This window comes from Rutidosis leptorrhynchoides, chromosome 3, assembly GCF_046630445.1.
Source record: "Rutidosis leptorrhynchoides isolate AG116_Rl617_1_P2 chromosome 3, CSIRO_AGI_Rlap_v1, whole genome shotgun sequence".
Classification (NCBI taxonomy): domain Eukaryota; kingdom Viridiplantae; phylum Streptophyta; class Magnoliopsida; order Asterales; family Asteraceae; genus Rutidosis; species Rutidosis leptorrhynchoides.
The window spans coordinates 424,673,553-424,696,556 of record NC_092335.1 but is presented as its reverse complement, the minus strand read 5'-3'; positions in this window follow the sequence as shown (position 1 = coordinate 424,696,556).

Here is a 23,004-nt window from a genome sequence, read left to right as displayed (position 1 = left end):
TAGGATTCGCGTCAATTAGGGTGTCTGTTCCCTAATTCTTAGATTACCAGACTTAATAAAAAGGGGCATATTCGATTTCGATAATTCAACCATAGAATGTAGTTTCACGTACTTGTGTCTATTTTGTAAATCATTTATAAAACCTGCATGTATTCTCATCCCAAAAATATTAGATTTTAAAAGTGGGACTATAACTCACTTTCACAGATTTTTACTTCGTCGGGAAGTAAGACTTGGCCACTGGTTGATTCACGAACCTATAACAATATATACATATATATTAAAGTATGTTCAAAATATATTTACAACACTTTTAATATATTTTGATGTTTTAAGTTTATTAAGTCAGCTGTCCTCGTTAGTAACCTATAACTAGTTGTCCACAATTAGATGTACAGAAATAAATCGATAAATATTATCTTGAATCAATCCACGACCCAGTGTATACGTATCTCAGTATTGATCACAACTCAAACTATATATATTTTGGAATCAACCTCAACCCTGTATAGCTAACTCCAACATTCACATATAGAGTGTCTATGGTTGTTCCGAAATATATATAGATGTGTCGACATGATAGGTCGAAACATTGTATACGTGTCTATGGTATCTCAAGATTACATAATATACAATACAAGTTGATTAAGTTATGGTTGGAATAGATTTGTTACCAATTTTCACGTAGCTAAAATGAGAAAAATTATCCAATCTTGTTTTACCCATAACTTCTTCATTTTAAATCCGTTTTGAGTGAATCAAATTGCTATGGTTTCATATTGAACTCTATTTTATGAATCTAAACAGAAAAAGTATAGGTTTATAGTCGGAAAAATAAGTTACAAGTCGTTTTTGTAAAGGTAGTCATTTCAGTCGAAAGAACGACGTCTAGATGACCATTTTAGAAAACATACTTCCACTTTGAGTTTAACCATAATTTTTGGATATAGTTTCATGTTCATAATAAAAATCATTTTCTCAGAATAACAACTTTTAAATCAAAGTTTATCATAGTTTTTAATTAACTAACCCAAAACAGCCCGCGGTGTTACTACGACGGCGTAAATCCGGTTTTACGGTGTTTTTCGTGTTTCCAGGTTTTAAATCATTAAGTTAGCATATCATATAGATATAGAACATGTGTTTAGTTGATTTTAAAAGTCAAGTTAGAAGGATTAACTTTTGTTTGCGAACAAGTTTAGAATTAACTAAACTATGTTCTAGTGATTACAAGTTTAAACCTTCGAATAAGATAGCTTTATATGTATGAATCGAATGATGTTATGAACATCATTACTACCTTAATTTCCTTGGATAAACCTACTGGAAAAGAGAAAAATGGATCTAGCTTCAATGGATCCTTGGATGGCTCGAAGTTCTTGAAGCAGAATCATGACACGAAAACAAGTTCAAGTAAGATCATCACTTGAAATAAGATTGTTATAGTTATAGAAATTGAACCAAAGTTTGAATATGATTATTACCTTGTATTAGAATGATAACCTACTGTAAGAAACAAAGATTTCTTGAGGTTGGATGATCACCTTACAAGATTGGAAGTGAGCTAGCAAACTTGAAAGTATTCTTGATTTTATGAAACTAGAACTTTTGGAATTTATGAAGAACACTTAGAACTTGAAGATAGAACTTGAGAGAGTTCAATTAGATGAAGAAAATTGAAGAATGAAAGTGTTTGTAGGTGTTTTTGGTCGTTGGTGTATGGATTAGATATAAAGGATATGTAATTTTGTTTTCATGTAAATAAGTCATGAATGATTACTCATATTTTTGTAATCTTATGAGATATTTCATGCTAGTTGCCAAATGATGGTTCCCACATGTGTTAGGTGACTCACATGGGCTGCTAAGAGCTGATCATTGGAGTGTATATACCAATAGTACATACATCTAAAAGCTGTGTATTGTACGAGTACGAATACGGGTGCATACGAGTAGAATTGTTGATGAAACTGAACGAGAATGTAATTGTAAGCATTTTTGTTAAGTAGAAGTATTTTGATAAGTGTCTTGAAGTCTTTCAAAAGTGTATAAATACATATTAAAACACTACATGTATATACATTTTAACTGAGTCGTTAAGTCATCGTTAGTCGTTACATGTAAGTGTTGTTTTGAAACCTTTAGGTTAACAATCTTGTTAAATGTTGTTAACCCAATGTTTATAATATCAAAAGTGATTTTAAATTATTATATTATCATGATATTATGATGTACGAATATCTCTTAATATGATATATATACATTAAATGTCGTTACAACGATAATCGTTACATATATGTCTCGTTTCAAAATCATTAAGTTAGTAGTCTTGTTTTTACATATGTAGTTCATTGTTAATATACTTAATGATATGTTTACTTATAATAATATCATGTTAACTATATATATAACCATATATATGTCATCATATAGTTTTTACAAGTTTTAACGTTCGTGAATCACCGGTCAACTTGGGTGGTCAATTGTCTATATGAAACCTATTTCAATTAATCAAGTCTTAACAAGTTTGATTACTTAATCATGTTGGAAACATTTAATCATGTAAATATCAATCTCAATTAATATATATAAACATGGAAAAGTTCGGGTCACTACAGTACCTACCCGTTAAATAAATTTCGTCCCGAAATTTTAAGCAGTTGGAGGTGTTGACGTATCTTCTGGAAATAAATGCGGGTATTTCTTCTTCATCGGATCTTCACGCTCCCAGGTGAACTCGGGTCCTCTACGAGCATTCCATCGAACCTTAACAATTGGTATCTTGTTTTGCTTAAGTCTCTTAACCTCACGATCCATTATTTCGACGGGTTCTTCGATGAATTGAAGTTTTTCGTTGATTTGGATTTCATCTAACGGAATAGTGAGATCTTCTTTAGCAAAACATTTCTTCAAATTCGAGACGTGGAAAGTGTTATGTACAGCCGCGAGTTGTTGAGGTAACTCAAGTCGGTAAGCTACTGGTCCGACACGATCAATAATCTTGAATGGTCCAATATACCTTGGGTTTAATTTCCCTCGTTTACCAAATCGAACAACGCCTTTCCAAGGTGCAACTTTAAGCATGACCATCTCTCCAATTTCAAATTCTATATCTTTTCTTTTAATGTCAGCGTAGCTCTTTTGTCGACTTTGGGCGGTTTTCAACCGTTGTTGAATTTGGATGATCTTCTCGGTAGTTTCTTGTATAATCTCCGGACCCGTAATCTGTCTATCCCCCACTTCACTCCAACAAATCGGAGACCTGCACTTTCTACCATAAAGTGCTTCAAACGGCGCCATCTCAATGCTTGAATGGTAGCTGTTGTTGTAGGAAAATTCTGCTAACGGTAGATGTCGATCCCAACTGTTTCCGAAATCAATAACACATGCTCGTAGCATGTCTTCAAGCGTTTGTATCGTCCTTTCGCTCTGCCCATCAGTTTGTGGATGATAGGCAGTACTCATGTCTAGACGAGTTCCTAATGCTTGCTGTAATGTCTGCCAGAATCTTGAAATAAATCTGCCATCCCTATCAGAGATAATAGAGATTTGTATTCCATGTCTGGAGATGACTTCCTTCAAATACAGTCGTGCTAACTTCTCCATCTTGTCATCTTCTCTTATTGGCAGGAAGTGTGCTGATTTGGTGAGACGATCAACTATTACCCAAATAGTATCAAAACCACTTGCAGTCCTTGGCAATTTAGTGATGAAATCCATGGTAATGTTTTCCCATTTCCATTCCGGGATTTCGGGTTGTTGAAGTAGACCTGATGGTTTCTGATGCTCAGCTTTGACCTTAGAACACGTCAAACATTCTCCTACGTATTTAGCAACATCGGCTTTCATACCCGGCCACCAAAAATGTTTCTTGAGATCCTTGTACATCTTCCCCGTTCCAGGATGTATTGAGTATCTGGTTTTATGAGCTTCTCTAAGTACCATTTCTCTCATATCTCCAAATTTTGGTACCCAAATCCTTTCAGCCCTATACCGGGTTCCGTCTTCCCGAATATTAAGATGCTTCTCCGATCCTTTGGGTATTTCATCCTTTAAATTTCCCTCTTTTAAAACTCCTTGTTGCGCCTCCTTTATTTGAGTAGTAATGTTATTATGAATCATTATATTCATAGATTTTACTCGAATGGGTTCTCTGTCCTTCCTACTCAAGGCATCGGCTACCACATTTGCCTTCCCCGGGTGGTAACGAATCTCAAAGTCGTAATCATTCAATAATTCAATCCACCTACGCTGCCTCATATTCAGTTGTTTCTGATTAAATATGTGTTGAAGACTTTTGTGGTCGGTATATATAATACTTTTGACCCCATATAAGTAGTGCCTCCAAGTCTTTAATGCAAAAACAACCGCGCCTAATTCCAAATCATGCGTCGTATAATTTTGTTCGTGAATCTTCAATTGTCTAGACGCATAAGCAATCACCTTCGTTCGTTGCATTAATACACAACCGAGACCTTGCTTTGATGCATCACAATAAATCACAAAATCATCATTCCCTTCAGGCAATGACAATATAGGTGCCGTAGTTAGCTTTTTCTTTAATAACTGAAACGCTTTCTCTTGTTCATCATTCCATTCAAATTTCTTCCCTTTATGCGTTAATGCAGTCAAGGGTTTTGCGATTCTGGAAAAGTCTTGGATGAACCTTCTGTAGTAACCAGCTAGTCCTAAAAACTGGCGTATGTGTTTCGGAGTTTTTGGGGTTTCCCACTTTTCAACAGTTTCTATCTTTGCCGGATCCACCTTAATACCTTCTTTGTTCACTATGTGACCGAGGAATTGAACTTCTTCCAACCAAAATGCACACTTTGAAAACTTAGCGTACAATTCTTCCTTCCTCAATACTTCTAACACCTTTCTCAAATGTTCACCGTGTTCTTGGTCATTCTTTGAGTAAATAAGTATGTCATCAATGAAAACAATGACAAACTTGTCAAGGTATGGTCCACACACTCGGTTCATAAGGTCCATGAACACAGCTGGTGCATTAGTTAAACCAAACGGCATGACCATAAACTCGTAATGACCGTAACGTGTTCTGAAGGCAGTCTTTGGAATATCATCTTCTTTCACCCGCATTTGATGATACCCGGAACGTAAGTCAATCTTTGAATAAACAGACGAGCCTTGTAGTTGATCAAATAAGTCGTCGATTCTCGGTAGTGGGTAGCGGTTCTTGATGGTAAGTTTGTTCAACTCTCGGTAGTCGATACACAACCTGAATGTACCATCTTTCTTCTTGACAAACAAAACAGGAGCTCCCCACGGTGATGTGCTTGGTCGAATGAAACCACGCTCTAAAAGTTCTTGTAATTGGCTTTGTAGTTCTTTCATCTCGCTGGGTGCGAGTCTGTAAGGAGCACGAGCTATTGGTGCAGCTCCTGGTACAAGATCTATTTGAAATTCAACGGATCGATGTGGGGGTAATCCCGGTAATTCTTTCGGAAATACATCAGGAAATTCTTTTGCGACGGGAACATCATTGATGCTCTTTTCTTCAGTTTGTACTTTCTCGACGTGTGCTAGAACAGTATAGCAACCTTTTCTTATTAGTTTTTGTGCCTTCAAATTACTAATAAGATGTAGCTTCGTGTTGCCCTTTTCTCCGTACACCATTAAGGGTTTTCCTTTTTCTCGTATAATGCGAATTGCATTTTTGTAACAAACGATCTCCGCTTTCACTTCTTTCAACCAGTCCATACCGATTATCACATCAAAACTCCCTAACTCTACTGGTATCAAATCAATCTTAAATGTTTCGCTAACCAGTTTAATTTCTCGATTCCGACATATATTATCTGCTGAAATTAATTTACCATTTGCTAATTCGAGTAAAAATTTACTATCCAAAGGCGTCAATGGACAACTTAATTTAGCACAAAAATCTCTACTCATATAGCTTCTATCCGCACCCGAATCAAATAAAACGTAAGCAGATTTATTGTCAATAAGAAACGTACCCGTAACAAGCTCCGGGTCTTCCTGTGCCTCTACCGCATTAATATTGAAAACTCTTCCACGGCCTTGTCCATTCGTGTTCTCCTGGTTCGGGCAATTTCTAATAATGTGGCCTGGTTTTCCACATTTATAACAAACTACATTGGCATAACTTGCTCCGACACTACTTGCTCCGCCATTACTCGTTCCGACACCATTTGTTCCTTTCGTTCTATTAACCCCTGGTCCGTAGACCTCACACTTCGCCGCGCTATGACCATTTCTTTTACACTTGTTGCAAAATTTGGTGCAGAACCCCGAGTGATTCTTTTCACACCTTTGGCATAGCTGCTTCTGATTGTTGTTGTTGTTGCGGTTATTATTGTTGTTAGGATGATTGTTGTAGTTGATGTTGTTGTTGTTGTTGTTGTTGTTGGGCCGTTTGTTGTAGTTGCGATTGTTGGGATAATTGTTGCGATTATTGTTGTAATTGCTGTTGTTGCTGTATTGGCGATTCTTATCACCGTTTTCCTCCCACTTTCTTTTGACTTGCTTCACATTGGCCTCTTCAGTAGTCTGTTCTTTAATTCTTTCTTCAATCTGGTTCACTAGTTTGTGAGCCATTCTACATGCCTGTTGTATGGAGGCGGGCTCGTGTGAACTTATATCTTCTTGGATTCTTTCCGGTAATCCTTTCACAAACGCGTCGATCTTCTCTTCCTCATCTTCGAATGCTCCCGGACACAATAGGCACAATTCTGTGAATCGTCTTTCGTACGTGGTAATATCAAATCCTTGGGTTCGTAACCCTCTAAGTTCTGTCTTGAGCTTATTGACCTCGGTTCTGGGACGGTACTTCTCGTTCATCAAGTGCTTGAATGCTGACCACGGTAGTGCGTACGCATCATCTTGTCCCACTTGCTCTAGATAGGTATTCCACCATGTTAACGCAGAACCTGTGAAGGTATGCGTAGCGTACTTCACTTTGTCCTCTTCAGTACACTTACTTATGGCAAACACCGATTCAACCTTCTCGGTCCACCGTTTCAATCCGATCGGTCCTTCGGTTCCATCAAATTCCAAAGGTTTGCAGGCAGTGAATTCTTTGTAGGTGCATCCTACACGATTTCCTGTACTGCTAGATCCAAGGTTATTGTTGGTATGTAGCGCAGCCTGTACTGCGGCTATGTTTGAAGCTAGAAAAGTACGGAATTCCTCTTCATTCATATTCACGGTGTGTCGAGTAGTCGGTGCCATTTCCTTCAAAATAGTTAAATGGAACAAGTTAATCATACAGAATATTAAGAGTAGTTAATAGTATTTCGTAGCATAATATGAACTCATTTATAAAAGCTTTTTCTTCATATTAGCGTTTTATAAGTTTAAATTCGGGTAGTACCTACCCGTTAAGTTCATACTTAGTAGCTAATATACAATTCAACTACTACAATTCTATATGAAAAACTGATTATAATAATATTTCGCGTTCAAACTTTTATACAATATTTTACAAACTTACAATACCGCTTATTTTACATAAAGCATGAAATATAGCACACAATAATTTTGATACAAGATAGTTGTGAAGACAATTCTAGCTAGTACACAAGTCGTTCAGCAAAGGCAATAAAGACACGTAATTCATACGTCCAGAAACAAGTCATGCATTCTGGTTTTACTAGGACTACTTCCCATCCTTGGTCTTGTGCAACATAACCGTTATGGCCGTTGATAAGACAGCGTGTTGTAACGTCATCAAAGGGACGAGGGTTACGTAATGTCCAACAGTCCCGTAACAATCTAAAAACCTCATTTCTTACCCCAATTACCGACTCCGTCACTTGTGGAAACGTTTTGTTTAATAGTTGTAGCCCGATGTTCTTGTTCTCACTTTGGTGAGAAGCGAACATTACTAATCCGTAAGCATAACATGCTTCTTTATGTTGCATGTTAGCCGCTTTTTCTAAATCACGAAGTCCAATATTCGGATATATTGAGTCAAAATAATTTCTTAACCCGTTGCGTAAAATAGCATTTGGGTTCCCCGCAATATATGCGTCAAAGTAAACACATCGTAACTTATGGGTTTCCCAATGTGATATCCCCCATCTTTCAAACGAAAGTCTCTTATAAACCAAGACATTCTTGGAACGTTCTTCGAATGTCTTACAAACTGATCTCGCCTTAAATAGTTGTGCCGAAGAATTCTGGCCGACTCTAGACAAGATTTCATCAATCATGTCTCCGGGTAGGTCTCTTAAAATATTGGGTTGTCTATCCATTTTGTGTTTTTAAACTGTAAAATAGACAAGAGTTAGATTCATAAGAAAATACTTATTAATACAAGCAATTTTTACATATATCATAAAGCATAAGAATACTATATTACATATATTACACCACACGAATACAACTATCTTATTCCGACTCGCTCGTTTCTTCTTCTTCGGTTTTGGTTCGTTTTGCCAAGTTTCTAGGGATATATGATGTTCCCCTAATACGAGCCGTCGTTGTCCACATTGGTTTAGAAAAACCTGGTGGTTTAGAGGTTCCCGGGTCATTGTTACAACTTAAGGACTTCGGGGGTTGACGATACATATAAAGTTCATCGGGGTTGGAATTAGATTTCTCTATTTTTATGCCCTTTCCCTTATTATTTTCTTTTGCCTTTTTAAATTCAGTTGGGGTAATTTCTATAACATCATCGGAATTCTCGTCGGAATCCGATTCATCGGAGAATTGGTAATCCTCCCAATATTTTGCTTCCTTGGCGGAAACACCATTGACCATAATTAACTTTGGTCGGTTGGTTGAGGATTTTCTTTTACTTAACCGTTTTATTATTTCCCCCACCGGTTCTATTTCTTCATCCGGTTCCGATTCTTCTTCCGGTTCCGATTCTTCTTCCGGTTCCGACTCTTCTTCCGGTTCCTCTTCGGGAACTTGTGAATCAGTCCACAAATCATTCCAATTTACATTTGACTCTTCATTATTATTAGGTGAGTCAATGGGACTTGTTCTAGAGGTAGACATCTATCACATAATATCAAACACGTTAAGAGATTAATATATCACATAATATTCATATGTTAAAAATATATAGTTTCCAACAAAAATGTTAAGCAATCATTTTTAAAGAAAACACGGTCGAAGTCCAGACTCACTAATGCATCCTAACAAACTCGATAAGACACACTAATGCAAATTTTCTGGTTCTCTAAGACCAACGCTCGGATACCAACTGAAATGTCCCGTTCTTATTGATTAAAAACGTTCCATATTAATTGATTTCGTTGCGAGGTTTTGACCTCTATATGAGACATTTTTCAAAGACTGCATTCATTTTTAAAACAAACCATAACCTTTATTTCATAAATAAAGGTTTAAAAAGCTTTACGTAGATTATCAAATAATGATAATCTAAAATATCCTGTTTACACACGACCATTACATAATGGTTTACAATACAAATATGTTACATCGAAATCAGTTTCTTGAATGCAGTTTTTACACAATATCATACAAACATGGACTCCAAATCTTGTCCTAATTTAAGTATGCGACAGCGGAAGCTCTTAATAATCACCTGAGAATAAACATGCTTAAAACGTCAACAAAAATGTTGGTGAGTTATAGGTTTAACCTATATATATCAAATCGTAACAATAGACCACAAGATTTCATATTTCAATACACATCCCATACATAGAGATAAAAATCATTCATATGGTGAACACCTGGTAACCGACAATAACAAGATGCATATATAAGAATATCCCCATCATTCCGGGACACCCTTCGGATATGATATAAATTTCGAAGTACTAAAGCATCCGGTACTTTGGATGGGGTTTGTTAGGCCCAATAGATCTATCTTTAGGATTCGCGTCAATTAGGGTGTCTGTTCCCTAATTCTTAGATTACCAGACTTAATAAAAAGGGGCATATTCGATTTCGATAATTCAACCATAGAATGTAGTTTCACGTACTTGTGTCTATTTTGTAAATCATTTATAAAACCTGCATGTATTCTCATCCCAAAAATATTAGATTTTAAAAGTGGGACTATAACTCACTTTCACAGATTTTTACTTCGTCGGGAAGTAAGACTTGGCCACTGGTTGATTCACGAACCTATAACAATATATACATATATATTAAAGTATGTTCAAAATATATTTACAACACTTTTAATATATTTTGATGTTTTAAGTTTATTAAGTCAGCTGTCCTCGTTAGTAACCTATAACTAGTTGTCCACAATTAGATGTACAGAAATAAATCGATAAATATTATCTTGAATCAATCCACGACCCAGTGTATACGTATCTCAGTATTGATCACAACTCAAACTATATATATTTTGGAATCAACCTCAACCCTGTATAGCTAACTCCAACATTCACATATAGAGTGTCTATGGTTGTTCCGAAATATATATAGATGTGTCGACATGATAGGTCGAAACATTGTATACGTGTCTATGGTATCTCAAGATTACATAATATACAATACAAGTTGATTAAGTTATGGTTGGAATAGATTTGTTACCAATTTTCACGTAGCTAAAATGAGAAAAATTATCCAATCTTGTTTTACCCATAACTTCTTCATTTTAAATCCGTTTTGAGTGAATCAAATTGCTATGGTTTCATATTGAACTCTATTTTATGAATCTAAACAGAAAAAGTATAGGTTTATAGTCGGAAAAATAAGTTACAAGTCGTTTTTGTAAAGGTAGTCATTTCAGTCGAAAGAACGACGTCTAGATGACCATTTTAGAAAACATACTTCCACTTTGAGTTTAACCATAATTTTTGGATATAGTTTCATGTTCATAATAAAAATCATTTTCTCAGAATAACAACTTTTAAATCAAAGTTTATCATAGTTTTTAATTAACTAACCCAAAACAGCCCGCGGTGTTACTACGACGGCGTAAATCCGGTTTTACGGTGTTTTTCGTGTTTCCAGGTTTTAAATCATTAAGTTAGCATATCATATAGATATAGAACATGTGTTTAGTTGATTTTAAAAGTCAAGTTAGAAGGATTAACTTTTGTTTGCGAACAAGTTTAGAATTAACTAAACTATGTTCTAGTGATTACAAGTTTAAACCTTCGAATAAGATAGCTTTATATGTATGAATCGAATGATGTTATGAACATCATTACTACCTTAATTTCCTTGGATAAACCTACTGGAAAAGAGAAAAATGGATCTAGCTTCAATGGATCCTTGGATGGCTCGAAGTTCTTGAAGCAGAATCATGACACGAAAACAAGTTCAAGTAAGATCATCACTTGAAATAAGATTGTTATAGTTATAGAAATTGAACCAAAGTTTGAATATGATTATTACCTTGTATTAGAATGATAACCTACTGTAAGAAACAAAGATTTCTTGAGGTTGGATGATCACCTTACAAGATTGGAAGTGAGCTAGCAAACTTGAAAGTATTCTTGATTTTATGAAACTAGAACTTTTGGAATTTATGAAGAACACTTAGAACTTGAAGATAGAACTTGAGAGAGTACAATTAGATGAATAAAATTGAAGAATGAAAGTGTTTGTAGGTGTTTTTGGTCGTTGGTGTATGGATTAGATATAAAGGATATGTAATTTTGTTTTCATGTAAATAAGTCATGAATGATTACTCATATTTTTGTAATCTTATGAGATATTTCATGCTAGTTGCCAAATGATGGTTCCCACATGTGTTAGGTGACTCACATGGGCTGCTAAGAGCTGATCATTGGAGTGTATATACCAATAGTACATACATCTAAAAGCTGTGTATTGTACGAGTACGAATACGGGTGCATACGAGTAGAATTGTTGATGAAACTGAACGAGAATGTAATTGTAAGCATTTTTGTTAAGTAGAAGTATTTTGATAAGTGTCTTGAAGTCTTTCAAAAGTGTATAAATACATATTAAAACACTACATGTATATACATTTTAACTGAGTCGTTAAGTCATCGTTAGTCGTTACATGTAAGTGTTGTTTTGAAACCTTTAGGTTAACAATCTTGTTAAATGTTGTTAACCCAATGTTTATAATATCAAAAGTGATTTTAAATTATTATATTATCATGATATTATGATGTACGAATATCTCTTAATATGATATATATACATTAAATGTCGTTACAACGATAATCGTTACATATATGTCTCGTTTCAAAATCATTAAGTTAGTAGTCTTGTTTTTACATATGTAGTTCATTGTTAATATACTTAATGATATGTTTACTTATAATAATATCATGTTAACTATATATATAACCATATATATGTCATCATATAGTTTTTACAAGTTTTAACGTTCGTGAATCACCGGTCAACTTGGGTGGTCAATTGTCTATATGAAACCTATTTCAATTAATCAAGTCTTAACAAGTTTGATTACTTAATCATGTTGGAAACATTTAATCATGTAAATATCAATCTCAATTAATATATATAAACATGGAAAAGTTCGGGTCACTACATCACAGTACCTACCCGTTAAAGAAATTTCGTCCCCGGAATTTGATAGAGGTCGTTATGGCTAACAATGAGAATGTTATTATGACGATTATGAAGTTTTATCATGTCTAAGAAGTATGGATAAAATAATTCGATTACTCAAAGCGTATGAGGGAAGTTATCGTAAATGAAGGAAATAAGATTATAGTGATTCGTCATATCTTTTGACGTCATGACAATTGATCTCCGAATTTAAAGAAAATCTTTGTAATCTATGTTGAATTTGATGCTTCGGTGATTAAGGAGATTATGATTCTCTTCGAATTAATACGATAATCCATCTTGATTTCTCTGTCGGGTATTTCACTATAAATCCACCTCCTTCGTTTCCTTACAACTCACACCTTCTATTCTTTCTCCCTCAACTCATATTTTAAAGTATTTGTCAATATGCTTTATCCAGTACTGATTCTCGATATACTCCTCACTTTCATATCTGTCATTCTTCTTTTTCATCTGCCTCCGGAAGAATCTATTTACTTCTACTATACTCTCGATTTTATAGTGTTTTTAGTTCTTCCGTGTCATTATATTGCTATATGCATCGATATATACGGTTTATAATTTTTGGGTGATTGTTGGGTTTTATATCTTTCCTTATATTTCAAAGCCCCTGCTTTTGTCTTCTATAATCATTGACATCCACAGTTAATGCTCCCTTCTATTTGCTGCGATTTATACTCCAATTTCTATTTTGGAGTTTTGTCCTTTCGTTTCTTCTTCTTGCGATTAAGCAACGTTTGTAATGGTCCAGTATTCGCAGATATGAATTTCAGAATGAACATAGTTAATGTTCTAAGAAGGAAATGGTAATGGCACGATCTTGATTTGTTAATTTACCAGAATACCCTGAAAAGACCGAATCATCAAGAAAATATATTCTTGATATTTTTAGAGATTAAATATAATACAAGAGTCGTGTAACATGGAACATGATGACGGCATGGTCTGTGAATCGTCATGTCCCATTAGAAACTCAGCATGACTTACTGTAATATAATCACGTTGATCAAGTGTCATTATATTATACTAACTCATGCTTCAGTTCCCAACACTACTTCAAAACATTCATAATTTAAACTCGAAAGTTTATAGAATATAGAAACTAATAGTTTCTTATATGATGTAACACTGATAGCGCAAAGAGATAAATGACTTTAGATAAGATTAGTTGTGAAAATATCTTCAGAAATATCGCGGATATTTATAATGAAAGATATGATAATATCTTAGAATTTCTAATATTGATGGATGATGATGAAGATTTGTCTGTAAAGGTTTAGAATAAAGAGTAAGGTATTCGTTAATGACTTTAGCAGGCACTGAATCATTTGGATTCTTTGAAGGCAGATTTAGTCTTTGTGATTTGTCCACAGCCTCCTTCATAGTCTGTTCAATCCGTTTTCCAGTTCCAAACCTTCTCTTTTTCTCAGCTTTACCACCTTACTATTCTTTGTCATCAAACTTTTTACTGTTAAGATCGTTTACAGTTTTTGATGCTTCGTCAGCATTTCAAGAACTAGTTTGCAGTTCAAAATATTTTTCAGAACTTCACATTCAAAGTATGTAAGTCCAGGAGATAGACGTTTTACGTACACATATAACTGTTGGCGTAGACATGCTGCGAGATTTCAAAATACTGGTTACTGTTTTCCGATGATTCGTATGACAATTCTCGTTACAATATGCGAATGAGTAAATGATGTGATTTCAATAAATATAATGATTCTTCAAAAAGTCAAAGATAATTGAAGTTGTTGGTAAGTTTATTGCTAAGGTGGCGAGATATGAAAGGTCCCCAGTAACGATGACAAAAGGGCAATGTATCTATCGAGGTTATAATAAGACTAGTTCGACTGAAAAGTCGAAGTTGACTTGCTGGAGCTGTGACAAAACTATCTACTTTGAAAAGGAATTGAAAAGTCATTTTAGCTAATAAATGCCAAAGGGTCTGACACGGATACACATCGAACTATGACTTTGGCTTCGAGAGCTTTTTAGGTACATAAATGTGGGTAATATGTGGTTGGATCATCATCTCGATTGTTCATTGTTTGAAGTGTCTTCGAAAACTTCGGAGAGTTTGAACACAGTTTGTAATCGTTAATATACATATGATGTTCTAACACAGTTTTGAAGTCAAAGTATACCTTTGAAAGATGTAGGAATCTAAGAGTGATGTCTTCTGTTAAATCATGACTTAGATTTTGATTTGTCAAAATCAAAATGCGTAATCAAATTTGGGTGAGAATGGTTGTTTTGATTTCTATACAAGAATGTATATTGTTGTGAGATTTTGGGAGTATAGTTGATGATTTGCTTAATCAGATTCGAAAAATGTAACATATTAATTGTGAATTTATATATCTCTCGGGTATTACCTACCCGTTAAAATTTCACAATTAATATTTTGTACAACAGAATTTTATTACAGTCTTTATGAAAATATATATGTGCATATTTTCTTAAGATGTAACATATATTTAATGAGTTAATATTAAATTAAACTCATTTGATTTACGGTTGAAACTAGAACTGAATAATCCCTAAAGACTTTAGAAATTACATAACTTTTACGGAGTATTTATTCAATAAAATTGAAATTATGAATTAATACTTCGTTATTTGTTGGTGTTTGTAACCCTTGCATCATATTCTCTAAAGCCACTACTCGGGCGCGAAGCTCGTTGACTTCTTCTATTACACCGGGGTGATTGTCGGTTCAGACGAGTGGATAAATAAAATCTAGAATTTGATGTAGTATATAATCGTGACGAGATACTCTGGAAATGAGACAGAAAATGGTGTTTCGGACCGGTTCGCCGGTAAGTGCTTCAGGTTCATCGCCAAGAGGGCAATGTGGTGGATGGAAGGGATCACCTTCTTCTTGTCTCCAATTATTGAGGAGGCTACGAACCTATCCCCAATTCATCCAGAATAGATGATGGCTAATTGGTTGATCCATTCCGATCACACTGCTTTCGGAGCTTGAGTGGGATTCCATATCGGAATTCGAGGGACTTGAACTAATGACGAATTCCATTTCGTTCGATTGAATAAAGGATTTTTCGATATGAAATGATTTTTCGACTATCGGGTGGTATTCTAATTACATAGAATATCTATATATATAGCGCAAAAGATTTCGTAGATTACGGAGGAAATTACGGGATATGTCAGGCAAAGTTTACAATAACAGATACGCTAAGATATGGATTAGCAGATACACTAAGATATGAATTTTGTCTATACACTATTCATGCAATCAATGCAGTAAGACATGTCTAGACTAAGAATGATAAGCAGGCAATTTCTGACAAAAATGATAAGCAAAACTTTTGACATGCAGACACGGTCGAAGTCCAGGCTCACTAATGCATCCTAATGACTATCAGTTAGACACACTAATGCAGACCTGGTTCACTAAGACTACCGCTCTGATACCAACTGAAAGGACCCGTTCATATACATTATAAACGATTCACAATAGTTGATTACATCGCGAGGTATTTTGACCTCTATATGATACATTTTACAAACATTGCATTCGGTTTTAAAAGACAAACTTTCTTTACAATGAAAGTTGATGGCATGTACACCATTTCATAATACATCCAACTATAATTGACATAATAATAATCTTGATGAACTCAATGACTCGAATGCAACGACTTTCAAAATATGCCATGAATGACTCCAAGTAATATCCTTAAAATGAACTAATGCACAGCGAAAGATTTCTTTAATACCTGAGAATAAACATGCTTTAAAGTGTCAACCAAAAGGTTGGTGAGTTCATAGGTTTATCATAACAATCATTTCAATATATTAATAGACCACAAGATTTCCGTTTATAAATATATGTACACTCGCAAGTGTATAAAAGTATTCTATAAATTGTAGGCACCCGATAACAAGCCTTAACGTTCATGTTTTACCCTCTAAAGTACACCAGATCAGGTGTGTTTAAAATAACCTCGAAGTACTAAAGCATCCCATAGTCAGGATGGGGTTTGTCAGGCCCAATAGATCTATCTTTAGGATTCGCGCCTACCGTACATAGACAAGTAGTTTAATGTTACCAAGTTAAGGGTATATTTCTGGTTTAAACCCACGTAGAATTAGTTTTAGTACTTGTGCCTATTTCGTAAAACATTTATAAAAAACAGCGCATGTATTCTCAGTCCCAAAAATATATATAAAAGGGAGCAAATGAAACTCACCATACTGTATTTCGTAGTAAAAATACATATAACGTCATTTAACAAGTGCAAGGTTGGCCTCGGATTCACGAACCTATATTAATTATATATATTTATATGTTGGTCAATATTTGTCTAACAATTTTTGGTCAAGTCATAGTGTACCACAATCCTAATGCTCGAGACTAATATACAAAAGTCAACAAAAGTCAACTTGACCCAAAATGACTTCTAAAATTTATCCGTGTTTATTATATAACTTAACTATAGCCGTTTTATATATTTAAATATATTTATTAGATTTTATAATAATAAAAGTCATTTATTAATAAAAATTTATATTAATGTTTATATATGATAAAATATACTTTTATATATCTTAAGTAGTAAAATTTATAAAGTTCACTTAATATCGTAAAACTATATTGGTAAGTATTATTAATGTAATTATATTACGCGTGGTGAAAAATATCTTTGTATCCCCTATTTATTTGATAAAATAATATTGATCATAATAATAATAAGTAAAAGTTGTATTATTTTGTAATAATAATTATTATTATTCTATAAAAAAAATAACAATATTTATATTTACTAAAAATGTTATTATGATAAAATGATAATACTAACATAATAGTAATAATGATATTTTATAATAACAATGATATTTCTATTAAAATAATAACGAAGATAGTAATAATAATCATTTTAACAATAATACTAAAATTCAGTTACTATAACTTCAAATCCGTTCATCGAAACCATTCGATATCTAAATGAAAAGTTCTTAATTTTTCGCTAGCTTTCCAATGACATGCATATCATATACCCTATCTCAATAGCATATGTATCTAATTCAGGATTCAACAAACCTATCTAAGGACAATATCGAATGTACAAGCATGCATAATCCTATATACTCGAGCACTAGTCAGGGATACACTATTGATATATAAAAGTTAAGTTATGAGTGCTCACGTATCAATATTGAGATTCAATATTGCAGGAAAGTACGTAGACGCAACGGAGATGATAAACATTAGATTGACCTCACGAGCATACCCCTGAACCATACCCATCACCTCCATAGCTATAACCCATAATTTTCTTAGCTTCGACTCATTCAAAAAACTATTTTGAAATCACTCGGACATCACTCCGTCGTAATATTTTATGTATACTAATAATATCTTGAAATAATACAGAGCAAATATATATATATGTAAATCGATTGAGAGAGTTTAGAGAAATATATTTTCAAGTTTCTATGAAATAATGAAACCTATTGAATTCTATTTATAATAGATTTTTGAATTATTAAAGTGAATTATTAAATTATGAATTATTAAAGTGAATTATTAAGGTTAAAGTAAAGTAAAAGTAAAGTAAAGGTAAAGTTAAAGTATAGTAAAAGTATAAAAACTATGTATGTATAATACGCGTATAAATATATATAATATTAATTTAAATCGTTATATATATTTAATGAAATAAAATATAAATATCGTTATATTTATTATACTGGTAAAGTAATGAGTTGTCAAAAGTGATTCTAGATATTTAGAAAAGTTATATACGTTTTAATAATAAAGTTCTTTTTAAACTGAAAACGTTTTTGTACGTTTGAAAATAGATTAATAGAATATTATGGAAACCAATTATCCACTAGCTTTTGTCTAACTTTCGTAAATGACACTTTTTATTTTTATTTATAAATAGCTTTACAAATTATTCCGAATATCGTTAAGAGGAATAGATTTTCTCAAATCATAGTGGACCTCTCAACAGAGACTTGTAATCATAATTCAATGTTTCTGATAATCCAATCATTTAATATATTATTTTTTTTAATTTCGTCGATAATCATATTGAAACAAATACGTTCATATAAAGCATTATACGTTTAAATACTTTGTTGACATTTTCAATTTATAACATATACACATATACATACATATTCATATATGTTCATTTAATGGTTCGGAATCATTGGAATTTGGTCGAGGTTTAAATGAATGTATAAACATAGTTTAAAATCCTTGAGATTTAACTTAACAAACATTGCTTATCGTGTCAGAATAATATAAAGATAAAGTTTAAATTTAGTCGGAAATTTTCGGGTCGTCACAGATTTGGTGAGACGATCAACTATTACCCAATGGTGTCATAACCCCAGGCAGTCTTAGGTAACTTTGTGATGAAATCCATGGTAATACCATCCCATTTCCATTCTGGGATTTCTGGTTGTTGAAGTAACCCTGACGGCTTCTGGTGTTCTACTTTGACTTTGGAACAAGTTAAACATTCCCCAACATATGTTGCAACATCTATCTTTAAATTAGGCCACCAATAATGCGTCTTAAGATCTTGATACATCTTTCCAACTCCAGGATGTATCGAGTATCTTGTCTTCTGTGCCTCGTTCAATATCAACTTTCTTAATCCACCCAACTTTGGTACCCAAATACGGTTTGCAAAATATTGAATTCCGTCTTCCCGTATAACGAGTTGTTTCCCATACTTCTTCATTATTTCATTTCCTATGTTTTCTTTAGTAAGAGCTTCTCGTTGAGCCTCTTTGATTTGTGAGTTGAGATTCATGCGAATTTTTATGTTCATTGCTCGTACTCGAATTGGTTCCCGTTCCTTTCTGCTTAGAGCGTCGGTCACTACATTCGCTTTCCCGGGATGATAGCGAATCTCACAATCATAGTCGTTTATCAGCTCGACCCACCTACGTTGCCTCATGTTCAGCTGTTTCTGATCAAAAATATGTTGATGGATTTTATGATCAGTAAACACAGTGCATTTAACCCCATATAAATAGTGTCTCAATATCTTCAATGCAAACACTACTGCTCCCAATTCTAAATCATGCGTCGTATAATTCCGCTCGTGAATCTTCAATTGTCGGGATACGTATGCTATAACTTTCTTCCGTTGCATAAGGACGCAACCAAAACCTTGTCGCGAAGCGTCACAATATATCTCAAAATCATCGTTCCCTTCAGGTAACGATAAAATAGGTGCTGTAGTCAACTTCTTCTTCAGTAATTGAAATGCACTCTCCTGCTCAGAAGTCCATTCGTACTTCTTCCCTTTTTACGTTAACGCTGTTATTGGTTTAGCTATTCGAGAAAAATCTTGAATAAACCTTCTATAATAACCAGCTAAACCCAAAAATTGGCGTATCTGTATTGGTGTCTTAGGAGTCTCCCATTTTTCAATGGCCTCAATTTTAGCTGGATCAACCTGAATTCCTTTGCTACTAACAACGTGGCCAAGAAATTGCACTTCTTTCAACCAAAATGCACACTTAGAAAATTTGGCGTATAACTGTTCTTTTCTTAACAATTCTCATACCAACCTTAAATGCTGCTCATGATCTTGCTCACTCTTGGGATAGATAAGAATATCGTCAATGAAAACGATAACAAACTTATCTAAATACGGACTACAAACTCGATTCATGTGGTCCATGAATACAGCTGGCGCATTAGTCAACCCAAACGGCATGACCAAAAATTTGTAATGACCATAACGTGTCCGAAAAGCAGTTTTTGGAATGTCTTCTTCTTTGACACGTAGTTGATGATAGCCCGATCTTAGGTCGATTTTCGAGTACACACATGATCCTTCCAGCTGATCAAATAAGTCGTCAATTCTCGGTAGTGGATACCGATTCTTGATAGTTAACTTATTTAATTCTCAATAATCTATACACATCCTAAAAGATCCATCTTTCTTTTTAACAAATAAAATTGGAGCTCCCCACGGTAAAGTGCTTGGTCGTATGAATCCACGGTCCAGTAATTCTTTTAACTGGCTCTGAAGTTCTTTTAATTCAGACAGTGCAAGTCTATATGGAGCACGGGCAACCGGTGCAGCACCTGGTACAAGATCTATTTGAAATTCTACAGACCTGAAAGGAGGTAGTCCCGGTAATTCTTTCGGAAAAATATCGGGAAAGTCTTTTACTACATTTACATCGTTGATATTCTTCTCCTTTTATTCAACTTTCTTTACATGTGCTAGGATGGCATAACATCCTTTTTCTAAGCACTTTCGAGCTTTCAAACAGCTAATGAGATTTAGGTTTAAATTACCTTTATCTCCGTAAATCATTATCATTGATTTATCCTTTCGAGGAATACGAATTGCCTTTTCAGCACACACTACTTCGACTCCTACTTTGGACATCCAGTCCATGCCGATAATTACGTCAAAACTTCCTAATTCTATGGGTATCAAATCAATCTTGAATGTTTCTCCGGCTAAATTTATTTTACAATCACGGCAAATTTTATCGGCTTTAATTAGTTTACCATTAGCTAACTCAATCATGTACTTAGCATCTAGAGGTAATGATGAACAATTCAATTTAGCGTAAAAGTCTCTACACACGTAACTTCTATCGGCACCAGTATCAAATATAATAGATGCTGATAAGCTATTAATGATAAACGTACCCGTAACCAGCTCCGGGTCTTCATACGCCTCTCTAGCATTAATAATAAATGCTCTTCCACGTGCAGATCCGTTATTCTTCTCTGGATTCGGGCACTGGCTCTTATAATGACCCTGTTTCCCACACCCATAACACGTAACAGTGGCTAAGGCAGTTCTATTTGCATTGGTGGCAGGAGTCTTGGTGCCATTGGTATTTGTAACAGGAATCCTACAATCTTCAGCAAGATGACCCCTTCGATTACAATTTTCGCACACCACATTACAATAACCAGAGTGATGTTTGTGGCATCTGTTACATAAAGGATTTCGTCCTTTGTAACCAGAGCTTGAACCACTACCCGCACCTTGCGTGGTTTCTTGTTTCTTGTTGGATTGTTGATTACCTTTCCACTTTCTTTTGTTTTCTGATGTCTTGACATCGATGTTCTTATCCAGAATAATCTGGTCCATCAACTCGTTTGCCATGGTGATGGCTTCGTGAATAGTCTTGGGTTTCGATGCTGTAACATTTGCTTTGACATTTTTAGGCAAACCATCTTTGTACAGTTCTATCTTCCGTTCTTCGGTTGGTACCAATTCGGGACATAGCAAAGCTAATTCCATGAATCGCTGATTGTAGTTGGTGAGTTCAGTACCAACAACTTTCAGGCTTCGTAATTCAGCTTCCAACTTCCTAACCTCGTTCCTTGGACAAGACTCATTGATTAGCATTGTTTTGAATTCTTCCCAGGGAGTATTATAAGCTACATCTCCTCCTACGGCCTTCACATAGTTTTTCCACCACGTGAGTGCACTATGTTGTAAGGTGCACGATGCATACTTGGTCATGTCCTTCTCAATACAACCACTGATTTTAAACACAGACTCAATCTTTTCGATCCACCGGGTTAAACCGACCGGTCCTTCTGTTCCACTGAATGATGAGGGCTTGCAACCTTGAAAAGTTTTGTAAGTACATCCCACACGAGGATTTGGGTTAACTGTAGCACCTCTCGCAGCCTCGACCCATAACATTCAGTCGTCCACTCGCTGATTGATGAGTTCCTCAATTTCTTGTTCCGTCATTCGGTTCAATCGCGCCATAATCTTCAATAAGAATGATAAAAATAATTATTCACATGGAATATTATAGATGTAGTATGTATTTACAGTACATCGTAGCTTATTAATAATATGAACCAGTTATTATTATAAAAGTCTTTTCTTTTTATTAGCATTTTATAATTATATCTAGGGTAGTACCTACCCGTTAAAGTTCATACTTAATAGCTTAGTACATAAATTAATTACTACCATCCAAATAATACTCAACCATGGAAAATTATTGCATTTCACACTTCACTATTTTACATATGCTTATCTTACATCAAACATTAAGCAAACCACACTCGTAATATTATACAAAACGTTATATGATCCCATGGTTTAAAACAACAGCGCATCATTTAACCCAAAATGTTTGTGTTCAAAGAAATCGCTTAAAGGTTATCTTGACTGTCTCCCTGCGTTTTGGCTGAGGGGCTGAAGAACTGGATGCCAGGATAGAACTAATAGGAATAGCGGGAATAGGGGTGGAAGTGTCTGGTGGAGTTGGTGCCACAACATCCTCACTAAACTTGGGATTTGGATTTTCCAATTCAATAGCCTTTCGTTTCTTTCCTCTTTCAAACTTGTCTTTCGTAATTTCCTGTATTTCTTCCTCCTCAGGATCACTTTCCGGTTCCTCTTCAATTGATTCATCCGAAAATTGTGAGTCTTCCCCAAAGGTGTCATTTTCATCATCGGATAGGTTAATGACTGGAACACCATCTGAAGATTCTGGTTCGGAGTCGCAGAATGTGAT